The sequence below is a fragment of the Natator depressus genome, chromosome 15 (assembly GCF_965152275.1).
Source record: "Natator depressus isolate rNatDep1 chromosome 15, rNatDep2.hap1, whole genome shotgun sequence".
In the NCBI taxonomy this organism is placed as follows: Eukaryota; Metazoa; Chordata; order Testudines; family Cheloniidae; genus Natator; species Natator depressus.
The window spans coordinates 22,804,289-22,823,136 of NC_134248.1; the positions used below are offsets into that span (position 1 = coordinate 22,804,289).

An 18,848-nucleotide genomic window follows, 5' to 3' on the forward strand; every position below is an offset into this window, starting at 1 on the left:
ATGGGATACAGCATGGCCAGAGGGCAGCAGGAGAGTGATAGAGGGGAGATATGTAAGCCCTAGGATGATGAGAGCCTTATTTCCTGTAGAGAGAGCACCCGAAGCCAGCCACCTGATCAAAAAAAAAACCCCTGCGTCAATCAGACAGGGGGAAGGAGTTGAAGCAGAGTGGTTTGGTGTTGAAGCAGAGAGCAGTTTGGAGGGAAGCAGAGGAGAGTTTGGAGAAGTGCTGTGGCAGGCTAGAAGACCAGGTAAAGGGAAACTTGGCTTGTGCAGAGAGAGGGCAGGAAGCCCCACAAGCTGAAGGGCCAGAGAGGGAAGTAGCCCAGGGGAAGGAATCGCTAGTTCAAGTGGTTTGCTGCTATCCCTAGGGCCCCTGGGCTGGGACCCGGAGTAGAGGGTGGGCCTGGGTCCCTTGCTGTCCACTCCCCTTCTCTGGGATACTAGTGGGACAGTTGATACCCCAGATCAGGGACAAGAAACGGTGCCCTGAAACCCCACCCCCCCAAGAAGAGAAAGCGTGGGACCCATCATAGTAGTGCCAGCAATTTGCCACAATAACTTATTTCTATGTGAATATGGTAGGTTTCGGGTGCGGGGGAGGGGGGTGGGAAGAAGACTGGAAAATGCATTTTTCTACAATCCAGAGCATTGAAGGATTTCATAGATTTGCCCAGAAGGGGCAGTTCTTGTCACCTGTGTTACACAGGCCTTAGAACTCAGCCAGTGATTCCTGCATCTAGCCCAGCTATTGGTGGTTGAATCAGAGCATGTCTTTTAGAAAGGCACTTGGTCTTGATTTTAAATACTCCAAGTGATAATTTACCGCATCCCTTAGTAATCTATTCCAATGGCTAGTTACTGGTAGAAATTTGCATCTTATTGCTATTTTGAACTCTGCCAACTTTCACGGGTAAGCAAAGTTGCTGCACTTCAGAAAATAGCCCCAACTGCAACAATTACCCTTAATTTAATCATTTAAATGGAAAGGTACAACTTATAACTACGGTTTCAGCACCAGGTATCACTCTGTCCTATCTGTCACTTGGCCCTGTAGCTCATAGTTTGGTTAATTTGACCCTCCCTACCTCCTTCCACAAAGTCTGTGTAAAGCAAACAAAAACCTTCTGATTATTTCTCCTGGGCTGGATTTCCCAGCACAAAGTAAGCACACTTCGTGTTTGCTGTAACACATGTCTCACGAATGCAGCTCTAAATGTACATGATCCTATGGCATCAGAAGAGACTTTCCTTGCAAATAGCAATACCAATCACCGCCCTATCTGCACCACTGCTCTACAGCGTTATCCCTATTGGTTCTTCCTGCCTCCTCCATCCCCGTATGCCATGCAATTGCAGGAAATTCTCTGCTCCTTTTATATCCACAAGGCACAGACAACTTAATTTCTTTATTTATATAGGGGTGTCGTGTAACTGTTCAGAGCACTCTGAATAAACAGAGCCCTGGTCAGATTATATCGCCCATGGACATCATGGTCTCCCCTCTTGCTCTCCCACTGTGATGTGAGAAGAACCCCATCGAAAAGAATGGGGGCCCAAGGCAGTGCAGTGGATCTGAAGTTAATGTTGAGCCAAGCCAAAACAAAATACTTTGATTAGGAAACATCAAAACATTTAGCTTTGGTCAAAACAGAATGTTTCGAGATTTCTGTAATTGAAGCTTTCCGTTTTTTATTTGTTTCAGTGACGCATCAGTTCTCTATCAAAACAACTTCAGCAGAATTTTCAACCAGCTCTAGAGAAAACACTTTAGTTGTTATTGTATACAGACAAAATCAGCACTCCGGCTTGCATTCTTTTTATTCCTTTTTAATTTTAAGCAGGTCATGGGACCTAACTTATCAACCGTGGCAAACTTTTTGCTGCTAATTGGTTAGATGTCAGATGATAAAAGGGAATAATTTCAGTTGTATTCATTTCACAAGAGATTTATTTTTGTTTTTAGTAGATATTTGCTGTTATCAAATCTACTGTAATAAGTCGCTGACATGAGAAGCTGTTACTGCCTTTGGATTGTTTTTGTAGGACTGCTTTTCCTTGACTCATACAGTGCATGCAGTCTGAAGAGAATTTCCTTTGCCTTATTTTGAACCCACTCAAACCCTGTGGGTTAAATTACATTATTGCGGTTGCTGTCTGCGAAAGACTGTTATAAAAGGGATCAGCGCTCCATGGAAAAGATCTAGTGAAAAAACAGGACAGAGGGGTCTTGACTATGGAAAAGGGAGTGGGGACAGGGAAATATCTCTAACAAATATATACATGGTGTATTAGATTATCACGTGGCATAAACAGTAGCACCAGTGAATTCAATGTTGCTATGCTGATTTACACCAGCTGAGGATCTGGCCCATTATATCCTATGTACTATCATTTGTTTCTTCCAGCATAGCTTTTTGGGGGGTACTTATATCCCTCATGTCTAGCACAGACTTCTTTGCAGCTAAGAAATCTCTTATTTTAAAATGAAATCTTCCTCTAGAGATGCATGGGGCAGGGTTTAAATGACAGGCATCAAGGTTGCAACTACTTTAAGTACAAAAAGGTCTAAAACAGTATAGAAGGGTTGCAAACATGAAACTCCTGAGGTTCTTCCATCCCCAGAACTTTGGCTGTCTGTGCCTACTTAGCACTGAACAATGCAGGAGGCCACAGGCTTGCACCACAGGGTTGATAACTTGATAGTACAAAGTACTATAACAGGATATGAAGTTTCCTTATGGCGGTTGCATTAAACAGCAATATACCATTTGCGTGAAACAAATTAGTACAGCTAGACAGTGCCAAACCATGTACTTCACAGGAAAGGATAACTGATCAGAACCCATATTCTCATGATCCTTAAAGAAAAGGAATTCAAGTTGCACTGATAACTAGGACTGTCCATGATTTTGTGTGTGTGTGTGTAATGTCTTTTATTGGGAAATGTCAGTCTGTTCAAACCAAAACTGTACCCAGGAAAGGGTTGTTTTTGGTGAATCTCCTGTCTTTAAATACCTTGCAATTGTTAAAACAGGATGTTTTGGCATTTTTTGAAATGAAAAGTTCTGCTTCTTGGTTTTGAAATGCTGCATTTTGAAAGGTAAAAGGTCAAAACTGAAATGTGTTAACATCCACAAAACATTTAGATTGGGTGTGACATTACCCAGCATACAGTCTGGACTGATGAAGAGCTGTGTTTCCTCATTTGTCCAAACTGGGATGCCTTTTACACTGTGTTACTGGTGAACAGCCACTCCTGGCCAGTTAAAACACAGACTCCAGCATGTAAGGTTTCAGAGTAACAGCCGTGTTAGTCTGTATTCACAAAAAGAAAAGGAGTACTTGTGGCACCTTAGAGACTAACCATCCGATGAAGTGAGCTGTAGCTCACGAAAGCTTATGCTCAAATAAATTGGTTAGTCTCTAAGGTGCCACAAGTACTCCTTTTCTTCCAGCATGTAAGTTACTCAATACTGTGTAGCTGAGGGTGCTACTAGCTAGTTGCTCATGAATTATACTGCAGACGAACCCCAGCAGACTCTTTTAGGCCCAGCCACGTCCCCCAGAAATGTACATCCTGTACTGCCCAGCACTCTACTGGACAATGCAAGCTCATAGAAAGTCTGTCATTTCATCAAATGAAAATGATATGCACAGACCCTGTTATCTTAAGTGGAGGTTCCCAAACATTTCAGTCAAAACACACTGGTTTAGAAAAAACAATAAAAGAGGTTTATTAACGACAGAAAGAAAAGAGAGCTTTTAAGTGACTACAAGTAATGAGGCATAAAAGTCAGGATTGGTTAAAGAATAGCTTGCATTTTATCTTTTTAAGTGCCTAATTTAACAGACTGAGTGAACTTAAAAGCAAAAAGGTTTCTCTCACAATAAGCTACAGCAGTCTGTACTGTCTGAAAAGCCTCTCAGCCAAGACCCCCTGCCCACCCCTCTCCTTCGGTTCTTTAAGAGTTGTTGTCCTGCTCAGGGATGTCCTGAGCAGAGATGAAGGCAACCTTGCTAAGTCATGGTGACAAACAGCCTCTTGTGGCCATAAGATTGCCAGGCATCCGGTTTTCGACCAGAACGCTCAGTCGAAAAGGGACCCTGGTAACTCCGGTCAGCGCTGCTGACCGGGTCACTAAAAGTCTAGTCAGCAGCACAGCGGGGGTAAGGCAGGCTCCTTGCCTGCCCTGGCTCTGTGTGGCTTCCAGAAATGTCCGGCTCCTAGGCACAGGGGTTGACAGGGGGGCTCTGCGTGCTGCCCCTGTCCAGAGCGCTGGCCAATGGGAGTTGCGCGGGCGGTATCTGTGGGCAGCACACAGAGCCCCCTGACCTCTCTCTCTATGAGCCAGACATGCCAGCTGCTTTAAGGAGCTACGTGGAGCCAGGGCAGGGAGGGAGCCTGCCTTAGCCCAGCTGAGCTGCCTGAGGTAAGCACCGCCTGGCTTAAGCCCACACCCTGAACCCCCTGCCCCAGCCCTGAGCTCCCTCCCGCACACTGAACCCCTCATTTCTGGCCCCACCCCAGAGCCTGCACTACCAGCCAGAGCCCACACCCTCTCCTGCACCCCAGTCCCCTACCCCAGCCCAGTGAAAGTGAGTGAGGGGGGATGAGAGTGAGCAACGGAGGGTGAGTGCATGAGGCTTCAGAGAAGGGGCAGGGGCGGGGCAAGGGTGTTTGGTTTTGAGTTATTAGAAAGTTGGCAACCCTATGTGGATGTGAAGTTCGAACTGTCAAGAGGGCCTGAAACATAAGGCCTTGTATTAGAGGCCTGGTATGAAGCCTGAGGCCTGGGCTAAAGTAGTTAAAACTTTGCTTTATATCAGCAAAGTTTTAAGTTGTGAGCAAGAGGCAGGCCTTGCTCACAGAGTCTGGCAAGAACAGGGCTGATGTTGCAGAAACACATATTCCTAAGTAGTGCTAGGCACAAGAATATATATGCAAACACATTCCAGAAAGCTGGTACCAGAACACCTCAATACCAAAACATCCCCCAAAGATAACAGGAACACACTGACACAGCCTAAAGATAAGGTCAGGATGACCGCATGATGGATAGAGATGTTTTGATCAATCCAACATGTAGAAGGCAATGGGGTGGCACCCAAATACGCCAGAGGGTGGCGCCCTAATACATCATTTGTTCGTATTGGTGTATAAAGATGTATCTCAGAGGGAGTGTCTTTGGCCAGCCTTGGGAGCAGTGGAAAGTCCCGCCACTGACTTAGCTGCGTCCATTGTCTTGAGCATGCATGTCTTAGTATCCTCGTAGAGTCTGCCAGGTGCTATTACCGTGCTTCGTCGACAATAAACCTGGTCGGGCACCTTTGCCACTAAACCAAGTCTTGTGGTCTTATTGGGCAGTTCGATCGGCGCCAAAAGAAACCTCATCAGCTTTCTTTTGGCTCAGTCCTCTAATTTGTCTAGGTCCCTCTGTATCCTATCCCTACCCTCCAGTGTATCTATCACTCCTCCTGGTGTATTGTTAACTTGCTGAGGGTGCAGTCCACGCCATCCTCCAGATCATTCATGAAGATATTGCACAAAACCGGGCCCAGGACCGACCCTTGGGGCACTCCGCTTGATACCAGCTGCTAGCTAGACATGGAACCATTGATCACTACCCGTTGAGCCTGACGATCTAGCCAGCTTTCTATCCACCTTGTAGTCCTAAATGTCTTGTCCACTCCTTCCCCCTGCCAGAGAATGGTCGCTTAACTAAGTGATAGCCCACTTGACTTTGTTGATACCTGTCTGGGGGCGCCAGTCTGTCTTTGTTGCTGAAGAACTAGTTTGGGCCCATCTTTCTATCTCTAGAACATGTTACAGCAGGAGTCAACAACCTTCGGCACACGGCCCATCAGGGTAATCTGCTGGCGGGCCACGAAAACATTTTGTTTACGTTGACTGTCTGCAGGCATGCCCCCCCCCCCCCCCAGCTTCCAGTGACTGCGGTTCACCATTCCCAGCCAATGAGAGCTGCAGGAAGTGGCAGCCAGCACTTAAACAATTAGAAGGAGGGAAGGAAAAAAAGAGAAATGTGGCTTGAAAGAGGAAAATCTTGAAACCCTAAAAAAAAACCCACTTGTTTAGACCCCAAGGCTGCCAGTGTATACTTTGAGAAGCTTAACTTTTTTCACTCTCCATTAACTTAATCATTCATGATTAACTTCTGCAAACCGAAGTTTCAAAATGAAGGCCCCCCATGCTGGGACCGTTCACATGGCTACAGCTAACCATGTGCATAAGCTTTTGCAGAGTTGCAGCATTTAGAGCACTTTGCAGTGATTGTAGCCAGAGACTGAATTCCAGGGACCAGATCCTCAGCTGATATAAACTCTGAGAATCTGTCTCCTCGTCTTTATTCCTGTCTCTAACACTGAGTCATTTAGTGACACGGGGAAAGTCAATTCTCTGTGCTTCAGTTTATGCTTCACCCTTCGTGGGATATTTACCTGTATTGCAGAGGTGTTGAGATGCTTATGTTGGGATCCTTTAATGAAAGGTGGCAGTACTGTAAATGGACAAGTTACATTTTGTTTGATACATCGTACGCTATCCTTTATGTTCATCAGCAGTTGTCATCCCTGGCAGCGTTTCTGTACATGTGTGCGTGGTGCTGATATGTCATCAAAAAAGTTCCAATGTATTTTGAAGACTGTCACTTTCTCAGACGCTACAGAGCTAGACAAAGCTACAGGCCCTGGGAAGAATGGCAGAGCTGCAGTGAGCTTCCTGTTAACTACATTCTCATGCCTCTAGTGGGGCAGTGCAGAGGAGAATCTTCTTCCTTTTCAACCAACCGAGAGGAGGCAAAAGGGGCATCTAAAGTGATCTGTCTGCACATTTGTGATAGGAAAAAAATAGTGCTCTTCTGCAATTATCAAGATTTAATTAAAAATTAAAATGAATGGATAAAATGGAACTCCAAACTTGCTTATATTCTCCGTGATTCTGCCTTGGTCATTTTTTGAAATATTGAATAATATACTGTACTTGCTGTGTTAGCCTCTGTGGCAAACTGACGTTCTGCTCTGAAAAAGTTGTTCATTGTTCCCCTGAAATGAGTGTTTCTGAAAGCCAAATTTCCCTTTCATTCTGTAAGCAAAACTTTCAAGGACTATCTCTCTTTAAATAATTGGACAGTTATATGCAGGACTTCATTTTATGAAGACATGTCTGGCTTTGTGTATGTGACTGTAGATTATTTTTGGAAAAACAAACAACAAATGTGTTACAATTACAGGTGTGGCTTGCTTGATTTAGGGTTAGATTTTTAACCTTCCAGTCTGGCCTGGTTAATCGGTAAGGTAGCACTTATCTGAAGAGAAAGTACTGACTGTGTCACAATTCAGTCCCCGACTCCCTTTGGCTGCAGAACATAGGAACGGCCATGCTGGGTCAGACCAAGGTCCATCTAGCCCAGTATCCCGTCTTCCGACAGTGGCCAATGCCAGGTGTCCCAGAGGGAATGGACAGAACAGGTAATCTTCAAGTGATCCATCTCCTGTCATCCATTCCCAGCTTCTGAGGCTAGGGACACCATCCTTGCCCATCCTGGCTAATAGCCATTGATGGACTTATCCTCCATGAACTTATCTAGTTCTTTTTTGAACCCTGTTATAGTCTTGGCGTTCACCACATGCTCTGGCAAGGAGTTCCACAGGCTGACTGTGCATTGTGGAAAAAATACTTCCTTTTGTTTGTTTTAAACCTGCTGCCTGTTAATTTCATTTGGTGACCCCTAGTTCTTGTGTTATGAGAAGGAGTAAATAACTTCCTCCTGGAGAAAGTAAATTAGGAAGTGTTATCTGCACCAGCCCTTTACCTGACATAGCTTATTTTCCTCCCGTATGTTGGCCAGCATAGCTGAGCCAGTATGTTGGGAGGGGATGGAGTGGAGGCTCCCCTTCTCACACATGCAAGCAATGGCCAAACACTGCTATTCTCTCTCCCGCCCCGCCCATTCTTCAATATAGAAGCAAGCAGAGAATGCCTAATGTCCTTGGGTTACCATGTACCACAGGTCTGTTTGGCTCAAAATTAACAAAAGAGTGCAAGGTATTTAGAAATCTTTGGATGAAAGGTGCTGTATAAGAAATGCAGTGCCCTGTTACTATTATAAACTGATCTAAAAGTCTCAAATGTTTTGGCTTTAAAAAGAAAATAAAGCTCGCTCTGGCACAGATCAGTGTGGTGGAGCTAATGAAACGGTGTCTATTTTGCTTTTGCATACCAGGACGCTTCCTCATCATAGAATATCAGGGTTGGAAGGGACCTCAGGAGGTCATCTAGTTCAACCCCCTGCTCAAAGCAGGACCAATCCCCCACTAAATCAACCGAGCCAGGGCTTTGTCAAACCTGACCTTAAAAACCTCAAAGGAAGAAGATTCCGCCACCTACCTAGGTAACGCATTCCAGTGCTTCACCACGCTCCTAGTGGAAAAAGTTTTTCCTAATATCCAACCTAAACCTCCCCCACTGCAACTTGAGACCATTACTCCTTGTTCTGTCATCTGCTACCACTGAGAAGAGTCTAGATCCATCCTCTTTGGAACTCCCTTTCAGGTAGTTGAAAGCAAGCTATCAAATCCTCCCTCATTCTTCTTTTCTGCAGACTAAACAATCCCAGTTCCCTCAGCCTCTCCTCATAAGTCATGACACATCTATGGTGTTGGATTCACACATGTTCTGCCAGGCAAAGCAGTGTCTCTCTCATATATTGTAAGCTCATCACTTTCACTTGAAGCAGAAAGTGAGATGGATTGGAGCAGAATCATATGGCCCAAAAGAAAGAGGGCGATAATATAATACACATTATTTTTAAAATCAAACTGGTTGAAGATCTGTAAACTGCCAGGCATTTTGCCATACTCCCTTTTCCCCCCTCAGAACTGAGCAGGATGGAGGAGTGGGAAATGCAGGAACCAAAGGGCAAACTCTCTAAAAAGCATGGTAATGGCAAGACATGCTCTTCATAAACTAGTTACATATCAGAAACAAGGAACTGAAAATATTAAAATACTGCAGGTAGCCAAAGAAGCTGCTGAGATAACAATTTAAGGGTAGTTGAAATTCATGGCCTGACGTCCAGCGATGTTGAGTGCTTACAGCCCCAAATGAAAGCGGCAAAATCGGGGTGCTCAGCAATACTGAGAAATTAGGCCACGAGAAATTATAAGGATTAAGTGAGCTTGAAGGCTGTTGTGACTTCCTTGCAAGAAATCGAGAGCATAAGCTGGCCACAAAACCCAAGCATGTCTACGTCCCCTTTATTATTAGTATTATTAATTATTTATTATTTATTATTATTATTGGTGATGTCCTTTATTATAGCAGAGTCCAGGCATGGAGAGAGACGAGAAGGCTTTTATTCCAAGCATTGAATGGATCTCGGGGTGTGGCAAATATGATGATTATGGGATGATTCTGATTGTCACTTGCTCAAATGGTTCTTAAAGCAGTATTATGCACCTAGATTCTGACAGTCAGTAGTTCCTGCTGCGCAGGTCTGAGTGCAGATTATTGCTGTCGCTAGGGTTCACGGATTGTCTCTCGGCCAGATCTTGAAATCTTAGCCAAAGACTTCATCAATATCAAATTCTTGTTCCGCCCTAGTCAGGAAGTGTATGCCATGTAATCCTCGCCATACATGGTGGCTGTCAGGTGTCCTTTCATGTGGTGGCTGCCTCTGTTAGCATAGCCAGAATCTGAGCAGAAAACTTCTGCCGGAGACTCCATCTGCTTTCTTGTTTTCTGGTGTGTGCTTCTAGGCCTGACCAAAATACCAGTGAAGGCAGTTATGTCCCTGATTTTAGCAAGCATATGACTAAGCCTAAACACAAACAAAGTCCAGCGGAACCACTCACTAGAGTTGGCTGGGAAAACTTCAAATTTTCAGTGAAATCAAACTCTCTCCGCTAAGTGATTAAAAACTTGGTTTGGAAATCCTGCCATGGTGCCTCATGGGAGTTGTAGTTCAAGCATCTTATGTCCCCTTCTCTCTGGGCTGAGTTCCATGAGGCACTGTAGTCTTCCCCTCTTGTTGAGCCACTGAGGTACATCATGGAGTGTCTGGCTCTGGTGCATCATAGGAGATGTGGTCCACAGAAGAAAATACAGGCATGAGGCATTTGTGGTGGTATTTCCAGAACAGATGCTCAGGGTGTGGGTGTGGGTGTGGGGGGTGTTTTTACAAAGCTTAAACTTTTTTTCATTTTGTTTAAAATCCATTTTCTATCAGATGATTTTGATGGGAATTTTTTGACCAGCCCTATACTCCCCTGCCTACATACCTTGCTGAATTGGGGCAGCCAGAACTTGATCCCCAGTTTTCTACTTAAGTAGACTGCTGTCTGAGTCCACAAACAGCTTTCACTGAGCTACCATCTCCTCTCCAGACAGGTGTTTGAGGAGCTTGCTCGCTCAGGCTTTGACACACTTTTGGGGGCAGTCTGAAGAAATCAAGGCCCAGATAAGTATTTGCAATGGATGGGCCTGTTCCTAAATTCTTGGACTTAATGAATCTTTAGACTGATTGGGCTGTAAGGGAGCTACTGTGATGGCTGGATGAGAATTAACCGTGGAAAAATAGGTCAATTTGTTTTCAGTAAATGAATGTTATGAATCGGTGCAAGAAAACCAGAAGAAAAGCTGAATTAGTCCAAACAAAAGCCTACTGATAAACTGAAGGAGTGTGAGATGCTGCTTGGTAAGCAGGAAAATATGGGTCTAGGAATTAAGGAACCAAAATTGGTGTGTCTGATATTAGGCCTAATTCATGGACTAAATTATGATGGGCTATTCCACCCATCACTCTTTTTTGGGTCCTTAACGAAAGTGTGTGTGAGTGTGAGAATAAGACTAGACAGAGGCTACTGAACCAAGCTTCACCATCATGGGGGGCCTCCTCCCCCACCATCTCCTGGGACACAGGGGCCTTCATCATCCTAATCCTGATAGATGTGCTGACCAGAATGGGCCAAGAGAGGGACCCAGTTGGCATTGGGACTCCTCCGGAGCCAGTAGAGGCGGTGACCTGGGATGAAATGGGATTGATTGGAACAGCTACAGCCCATCTCAGTTAACTTCTTTTTTTATCCCAAAGGACAGTTATTACCATCTAAGACTATCAGACAAGTGGGTTTTCTTTCTAAAAGCTCTTTCCAGCTAAAGGGAGAGGAGCAAGGGGTGTTGTTAAAGTGAGATTCTTACTTAATACTTTACATTTCAAATGTTTTGTTTTTTTCCCTCCTTTTCTTTATCCTTCATAGATGTTTAAAAGTATGTTTACAATGTTTGCCATGGTACTAAGCAGGCCGAGGTCTCTGTGTACCAAACACCAGACCTGGTTTCCAACTGGTTAATGTTGGACAGTGATTAGGTTATGTTAACACCTTTAACTCCTATATTCCATTCAAAAATGTGGGATTCCTTTCCAGTGGTGGACAAGGGCCCCATTTCAGCAAGTAACTCAAAGAGAGATTTCAGCATGGTGGGATGAGGTCTGCTTCTTGCCCAGGGAGAAAGCAAGTCTGTTTTGTACAGACACCTGCAGCGGTAGCTGAGCTGCGTCTGTACCCTCTGCTAGGGGTAGATGTAGGTCTGTTGCCTACTGTGTTCTCACCTGCATCTCTATTCTGGGCATTCAGTCTAGCTATGCTAACCCACCAGGAAACAAACTGCAAGGTCATGTCAAGAGTAGACTTTATCAGTTTCTTTGCTTGGGCCCAGGGTTTCCAACACTTGCAATTTTATGCTGCGATTCTAGTTACTTTAGGACTGTCCTTTTCCCCCCCCCCCCCCCCAACCATTTCATGAAAACATGAGCCCGCCCACTCTCACACTCTTGCTTCTTCAAAATGATTTTTATCTCCAATTACTGTCAGTGGGGCTAAAGCCAGCAAGATGGCTGCCATTTCCCTTAAGATTAACTGCATGTGGAAGTGAGGCTTCCACTAGTAAAGATGTCTGTCATCTCTGTTGTTTGCAGTGAGACTGAAGCCTTGCCATAGTTAAAATGGCTGCCCCTGTCATTTGGGAAGGCCAGACAGGACACTACTAGGACACAGACTGAGAGGAGCAGCAGAGACACTGCAAGAGATGCATCAGATGGCTGAGCAGGAGGTAAATTTAGTAGTTACAAAGAGAGAGGAGTGGCTGTGCACTGCCCTGTGCTGAGGGCTTGTGGCAAACCCAGAACGGAGTGCTGTCTAATTATGGTTCTGATCCTGCTCACTTGGAAGGTCATGAGTCTTGCAATTGACTTCAACTGCAGCAGGATTGAACCCTTAATCTGCATTTGCAACTAGTATTACAGCAGTGCCAATGGATGGCGTGTATTGACACCTCATCTCTTTACTTCAGTGTAAATCCAGAATACTATTGAAAGTACACCTATATTTGAGCGGGGGGTATGTGTGTTTGTGATTCCCAGGGTGCAAAGAGGTACCCACGCTAGCTCTGCTCGAGCTATCATGCTTAAATAGCAGTGTTGCTGGGGTAACACAGGTGGTGGCTTGGGCTAGCCACCCAAGTATGTAACAACAGGGTCCATGTGGGTACGTATTTGCACAGCTAGCCTGAGCCACTGCCCAGACTATACTGGTCGAGCTAACACAGGTACATCTAGGCAAGCTGGGAATCACACCTCCCAGCTTAATGTAGATTCACCCTGAATTTCACTGGCAAGAGGTCTGAGTTGGACCCATAATACTTATTAAAATAAAAAGAATAATCTGACTTGACTGCAGGCAAGTAAATTCAGGATTAAATCTTCAATACACAATAGCAAGCACCAAACTAAAAGCTAACGTGATCTCCAATCGTGTTTTGTTATTGGCTTAATCCTTAACTGAATTTTTTGCTGTTGTATGCCTTTCAGACTACTAATGCTGTTTTAATAGAGTCCTTGCTGCAGGAAATTTTTTTTTAATTGAATTTGTTCCAGATTTTTATAGTTTGATGTATTTACTGTAATTACCAGAGAGCTGTCATTGGTGGGTTTTTAGTAGGAAAAGATGCTCAGGGTTACCTATGACAATCTCACAATGTAATATATAGTAGGACAAACTCTGAAAGCTCTTGAGTACCCTCTTTACTCTATTGACCCCAGTGGGATTTTGGGTACTCAGCCTCTCAAGGCTTATTGTATTCTCTTCCACAATTGACCTGAAGGCAGCACTACAGTACATTTAGAAGTGTTCTGTATTTTTAATGTGCAGTTGAGAAAGACCTGGGGCCTCTTCCAAACCATAGTGAAGACCGCGGAAAAGATAACTGATGATTCGAATGGGCTTTGGCTCAAGCCCTATCAGCGTGATGGGGAATGGGTGGCATCTGTCCCAGCTTGAAATTAATTCAAGTTACACATGGCCTCCATAAATTAAACACGGAGCTGGATCCTTCACATGTATGAATTGGTGTTGCTCAACTGAAGTCAATGGAGTAATGCCTGTCTACACCAGCTGAGGATCTAGCCCGGGGTGGGCAAACTTTTTGGCCCGAGGGCCACATTGGGGTTACAAAACGGTATGGAGGGCTGGGTAGGGAAGGCTGTGCCTCCCCAAACAGCCTGGCCCCCACCCATCCAACCCACCCTGCTCCTTGTCCCCTGACTGCCCCCTGACAGGCCCCCCGGGACTCCCATGCCTATCCAAACCCCCTGTTCCCCATCACCTGACTGACTGACTGACTGCCCCTTGGGGCCCCACCCCCATCCAACCTCCCCTGTTCCCTGACTGCCCCCAGGACCCACTGCCCCTTATCCAACACCCCCCCCCCCCCGCTCCCTGCCCCCTTACCATGCCACTCAGAGTGGCAGGACAGGCTTATTAGAAAGCCTGGGAGGTGGGCCAAAGCGGGGAGGGGCTGGGGTCTAGCCTCCCTGGCCGGGAGCTCAGGGGCTGGGCAGGACGGTCCTGCGGGCTGGAGTTTGTCCACCTCTGATCTAGCCCTACAGGGCAAAGATCTCTTGCTACCTCCATCAACACATACAACTCACTAGAATCAGAGTTGTAAATAGGTATCTGAGACTGTAACTTGGTCTACCATGAACAATTATATTTTCCTTGGCTCTTATTAAAGCCTTCCTTTCCAAGGTACCCAGGGGACATTCAGCAAAATTTATTAAAATACAGTTAAAACAGGAACAAATAAACTAGAAACATAATTTCATCCTATAAATGATGCTCAAGCATGCAAATGTGCCCAGATCTGAGGAAGTTTGCCCCTTCCACCATCCAGAGTTGGTCCAATAAAAGATATTCCCTCACCTAACAAATGAACAGTCATTTGGTAGTGTCTTGGGCCAGACTTCTACCCTCCACTGGCAATCGTGGAGTTACACCCATGAGGAATTTGTCATATGCACTTTTTTTAATGTAGTGTAATTTTAGCTGACACTAATTACTTGCTGTAATGTGTACACATTATCTTTTAGAGGCCTAATAAATTAGACAAATGGGTAAGCTTGTTCTTTGCAATAACCATTGGCTCTGAGTAATCTGCTGCCGATCGTGGGAATTCTGCTGTTGATTTCAATAGGAGCATGATCATGCCTTTGGTTTTCACCATTTTTATTAGAAATAACTTTTTCTTTCCACTCACTGTTCACCTCCCCAGCTCAAATATTTATTACTTTCAGTATTGTGGTGATTTATTTCTATTTGTTTTTAATTTCCTTTTGCAGTGTTTCAAATGGTCCACAAGCTCTGAATGGTTTGGTGTTAAATTATGTAGAGGTGCCACATTGCTCTTGAATGCCTGCTTTTGATGAGGTTATTAAAACTGTGACAATACAAATCACCATAGCAACAAAAAACATAAATCCATAGCCTATTCAGACCTCTTGTGTATGAAAATATTTTAGAGTCCTCAGATACTGAGTTACAATGAAATTCAAGAAGCACAGTATGTGAGTCTGACCTAAAATACATCAGCATTTATTGGTACTTGATCTTTGAATAGTCAAGAGCCATCAGTTTGTTTGTTCTCAGGAAGAACAGCCTTGTGGTTGAAGTAGGACTCTGAGATCTGCGTTCAGATCCCACCTGTGCGACAGACTTCCTGTGTTACCTTAGGCAAGCCACATAATTTCTCTGCACCTCAATTCCCAGTTTGTCAAATGGCCAGAATACGACATTCCCCTGTCCATTCGGATTGGAAGATCTTCAGGGAAGCAACAGTCTTAGAATGTGTGTACAGTGTGTAGTGGGATGGAGGCAAACCAATAACATGGCCCCCAAGTGATACTGTAATAATTATTTGTATTGTGGTAGTGCCTAGGATCTTCAGTCATGGATCAGGACATCATTGTGCTAGGTGCGGTACAAATGCAATAATCAACTGTAGAGAGGAGAGGTTTGGGGCACAGCACCGGAATCCAGGAAAATTTGTGTTCCAATCCCAGTTCTATTACTGATCCTTTCCAGTGTCTGTGCCTCCATTTTTCCCCAACATCTCTCTAATGGAGACTATGTTAACACACTTGTAGTGTGAGCTGAAGATGACCTCCCCATGCAACTTGTTTAGAAAAAACAGATTATTCACATACCTTTCCATTGCATACTGCACAGTGTGGGGAATAAGGAGCCTCCTTCCCCCTGCTCACCTGGCTTTGTCTGTGTCAACATTAGATAGAACTGTAGCCCCTGTACTGTGGCATGACAAATATTTTGAGGATAACTTGTGTGTGTGTTTGTGTAATACAGGCTCTTTAAACTATGAAGCATGTCCTATAGAGGCCAAATCCTGCTTGCCTTACTCATGAATAGTCCTGTTGACTTTAGTGGGACTTAATGTATTTGAAGTCAATGGCACTACTTGCGTAAGTAAGGAGGACTGGATTTGGCTCAAATTGTCTAGTGACTCAGTGAAGCTGTTTGTATTTGTTTCTCACTGACTGTGATATCAACTGATTGACATTACGCGCCAAGATTTATATAGACCTTGCTTTAGTGGACCATATGGTCTCTGGCTAGCCCTAATGTTCCTATATATCGCTTCAGCATTGAGGCTTCTCTGAGTCTAGTAAGTCTAGTTTGCCATGGTTCCCTTGTTTTCCTGTGCCGTTTAATAATGCATTTTATATATTCTGTCTTGCAAAGTCTTTTAAAACATTTTTGATATTGCATTATACCAATTGGGTTATTTGAATGCTGAAACATACCATTCAAATGTCCTCCTTTTTAAATGAACAGTCCGTCTCTCTACCAGACAAGGACATTAAAGCAATCAGTAGGGTAATAAGTTTTTGCCTGGAGTTTGTTGGCTGGTTAAAATGTACAACAGGAATATATTTCACAGTTTGATTTAGTGACACAATTCATTGCAGCATATTTCTGTTATGATTGTTTTAATAAAATAGCAAAGAACACTTTATTGAAACCTCACAATCTGTATTTACACCAGTATCTAACAAAAGATGTGAAAACACTTTTAAGATGGCTTCTTAAATGGAATGTTTTAAACAACTTAGTTTTCAGCAATATAATGGAATTCGGTAAACGGCTGCTACTAAATCTTGGAAGAAATACAATCACTAATCTGAGCAGCAAATGTGGAATCTTCATGGGTTGCAGTTTTATTGCTCTCAGCTGGGCATCAAGCAAATTTGAAAAACTGATGGAATAAAGCTCCAATTAAGAGATTGGGGGAAAAAAGCTCTGATGGAGAGCTGATGAGACAAAAGATGTACAGTAGCCAGAGCTGGTCACATTGTCTACAAGTTTTGAAAATGTCCATATTTTGAAATTTTCAGGTTTTTTCAATATTCTTCTTGTTTAACAGGCTATAAAGCTGGCTGAATTTTCAAATGTTTAGAATGTTCTTGAACTATGGGGGTTCTTTGTTTTGTGTTTACACTTCTCCTCCTCTCCCAAAACTTTAATTCCAGACTGAACAGGCATCAAGAGATGCTGGTGAGGCACAAATGCCTCCAGCTTCATGACGGATGATAAATTGCATTCTGCCAAAATGAGTGGGTTGGTCTTCAGTGATTATATCAACTGGTAAGTTTCATAATGTGTCAGGTCTTCATCTTAAAGTTAAAAGAACAAGGAGGACTTGTGGCACCTTAGACTAACAAATTTATTTGAGCATAAGCTTTCATGGGCTAAAACCCACTTCATTGGATGCATGCTGCAGGGCTGTTGGGAGTATGAGTCCGGCATTCAGCTGGTGAGGTCAAGGAGCTTTTTAACATCCGCAATGCTTCTGCTTCAGTGTGGCTGTCTGGATGTAAACTTCATGTTCTAATGTCACCAACCCACCATATTGCTTGTCTTTCATTTCAGGTCTTAATAAGTAAATATCAACTGTCTGCTCCCCACTAGGTTTATTTTTGTGCATATACAGTAAGGCTTTTGTTATTATTGAAGATGGGTTGGAATTGAATTGTTTGCTATTCCTTATATTCATGGGGGCAGGTTGTCGGCTGGTAAAAATATATATATATATATATATATATTATATATATATCAGCATAGCTCTACTGAAACAAATAGCTACATTGTCTAACACCAACTGAGGATCTGGACCAAGGTATTGTAATGTAATTACACTTCAGTAATGGAGCAAGTGGTTGATGGAAGGTTAGAAGAATCGCTTTTGGCCTCTTTGCAGGGGATAAGACATTCTGGGAGATTCTGTTTCGTAGAATAGTTTGACAGAGAATGAGCATTAAACTGAAGTTCAGATTGTCCTTAATACCTGGCCAAGAAAATGACCACACATCAACATACCGGACACCTGTCAAAAATCCCAGGGTTATGCCTGTCTTTTAAAATGAGTCACTATCGGAACTATCCCTTGCTACTCAGAGGAATCTGTCAAGTATAATAGTCTCCCTGTCAGTACATCAACAATACTGCTTTAAGGGTATCAAGAAAACTACCCCAGTTGCCAGCCGCTTTTTGTGCTCCCAAGAAAAGAATAAATAAGAGTAGAGGGCCCTCATTTAGCTCTTGTTGAAGGAAACAGTGGTAAAGGATGGAGGAAACGAATCAATATGTATTGTTTTCCCCTAATCTCTTTGCACTGCAATAAATGTCTAAGGAATATAGAATTCCATAAAATATGCAACACTCCAATGGCACTTTCTGGGGCACAATCTGTGATTTCAATAATAATTCTATTGCGACTGACCAGGTGGTACTGTGGGAATGCTGTACTAATAAAGCATGGCACACATCTGAAGTATAGAAATGTTTGCATTTTACTCCCAAGAAAGTTTCAGGTCTTGAGGATGTGCAGATGCTGAAAGGTGTTAAATGGAAGGCGAGGGGAAAATGGCATCCTGGACATAAATAAGAATCTACATTTCTGTGTAGAGAATGACTGTCAAAGGCACAAGGAACAGTGAGGTGTCCCAGTACCCTTTCACTTTGAAAATCTCCTACTCTATTTCATTCACTGACACTTCACTAACTGGAATGTCTGGGTAACTTTGTTACTTGGGCCTTGTCTACATGGGGAAACTGACCAGCATAGCAATGCTGGTCATATTTTTAGCTTTTCTGGAATAGCTTCCCCATGTGGACACTTTCTATTCTGGAATAAGCAATTTTTATTTTGGAATAATTGCACAGCTTTGTGCTATGCCACTCAACTTCTGCATGTAGACAAGGCCTAAGGAGCATGGATGAGGTGAAAAGTGAGTAATTAGGAATACATCTAAATCATGCTACAATGGGTCAATTGCCTCATAGGCCCATACAAGACAACAATTTCAACTCCTATTAAAAGAGGAACATGTAACTTCCCTTGTACTAGAGCTTATTCCATTAACTCCTCAGCAGCATCTGTCGGGTTTCCCATTATAATCTATTTTCTGGTCTCTAAATCT

At 43.6% G+C, this 18,848-nt stretch overlaps 1 long non-coding RNA gene across 2 annotated transcripts in view; it reads left to right on the forward strand.

Moving 5' to 3' along the window:
- Nucleotides 1-18,848, forward strand: part of LOC141999452 (uncharacterized) — an 87,540-nt gene that overhangs the window by 7,142 nt on the left and 61,550 nt on the right. For both annotated transcript variants that reach the window (XR_012642015.1, XR_012642014.1), the window contains one exon: nt 11,997-12,130. This is a non-coding gene — a long non-coding RNA (uncharacterized LOC141999452). The remainder of the gene's footprint in view (nt 1-11,996; nt 12,131-18,848) is intronic.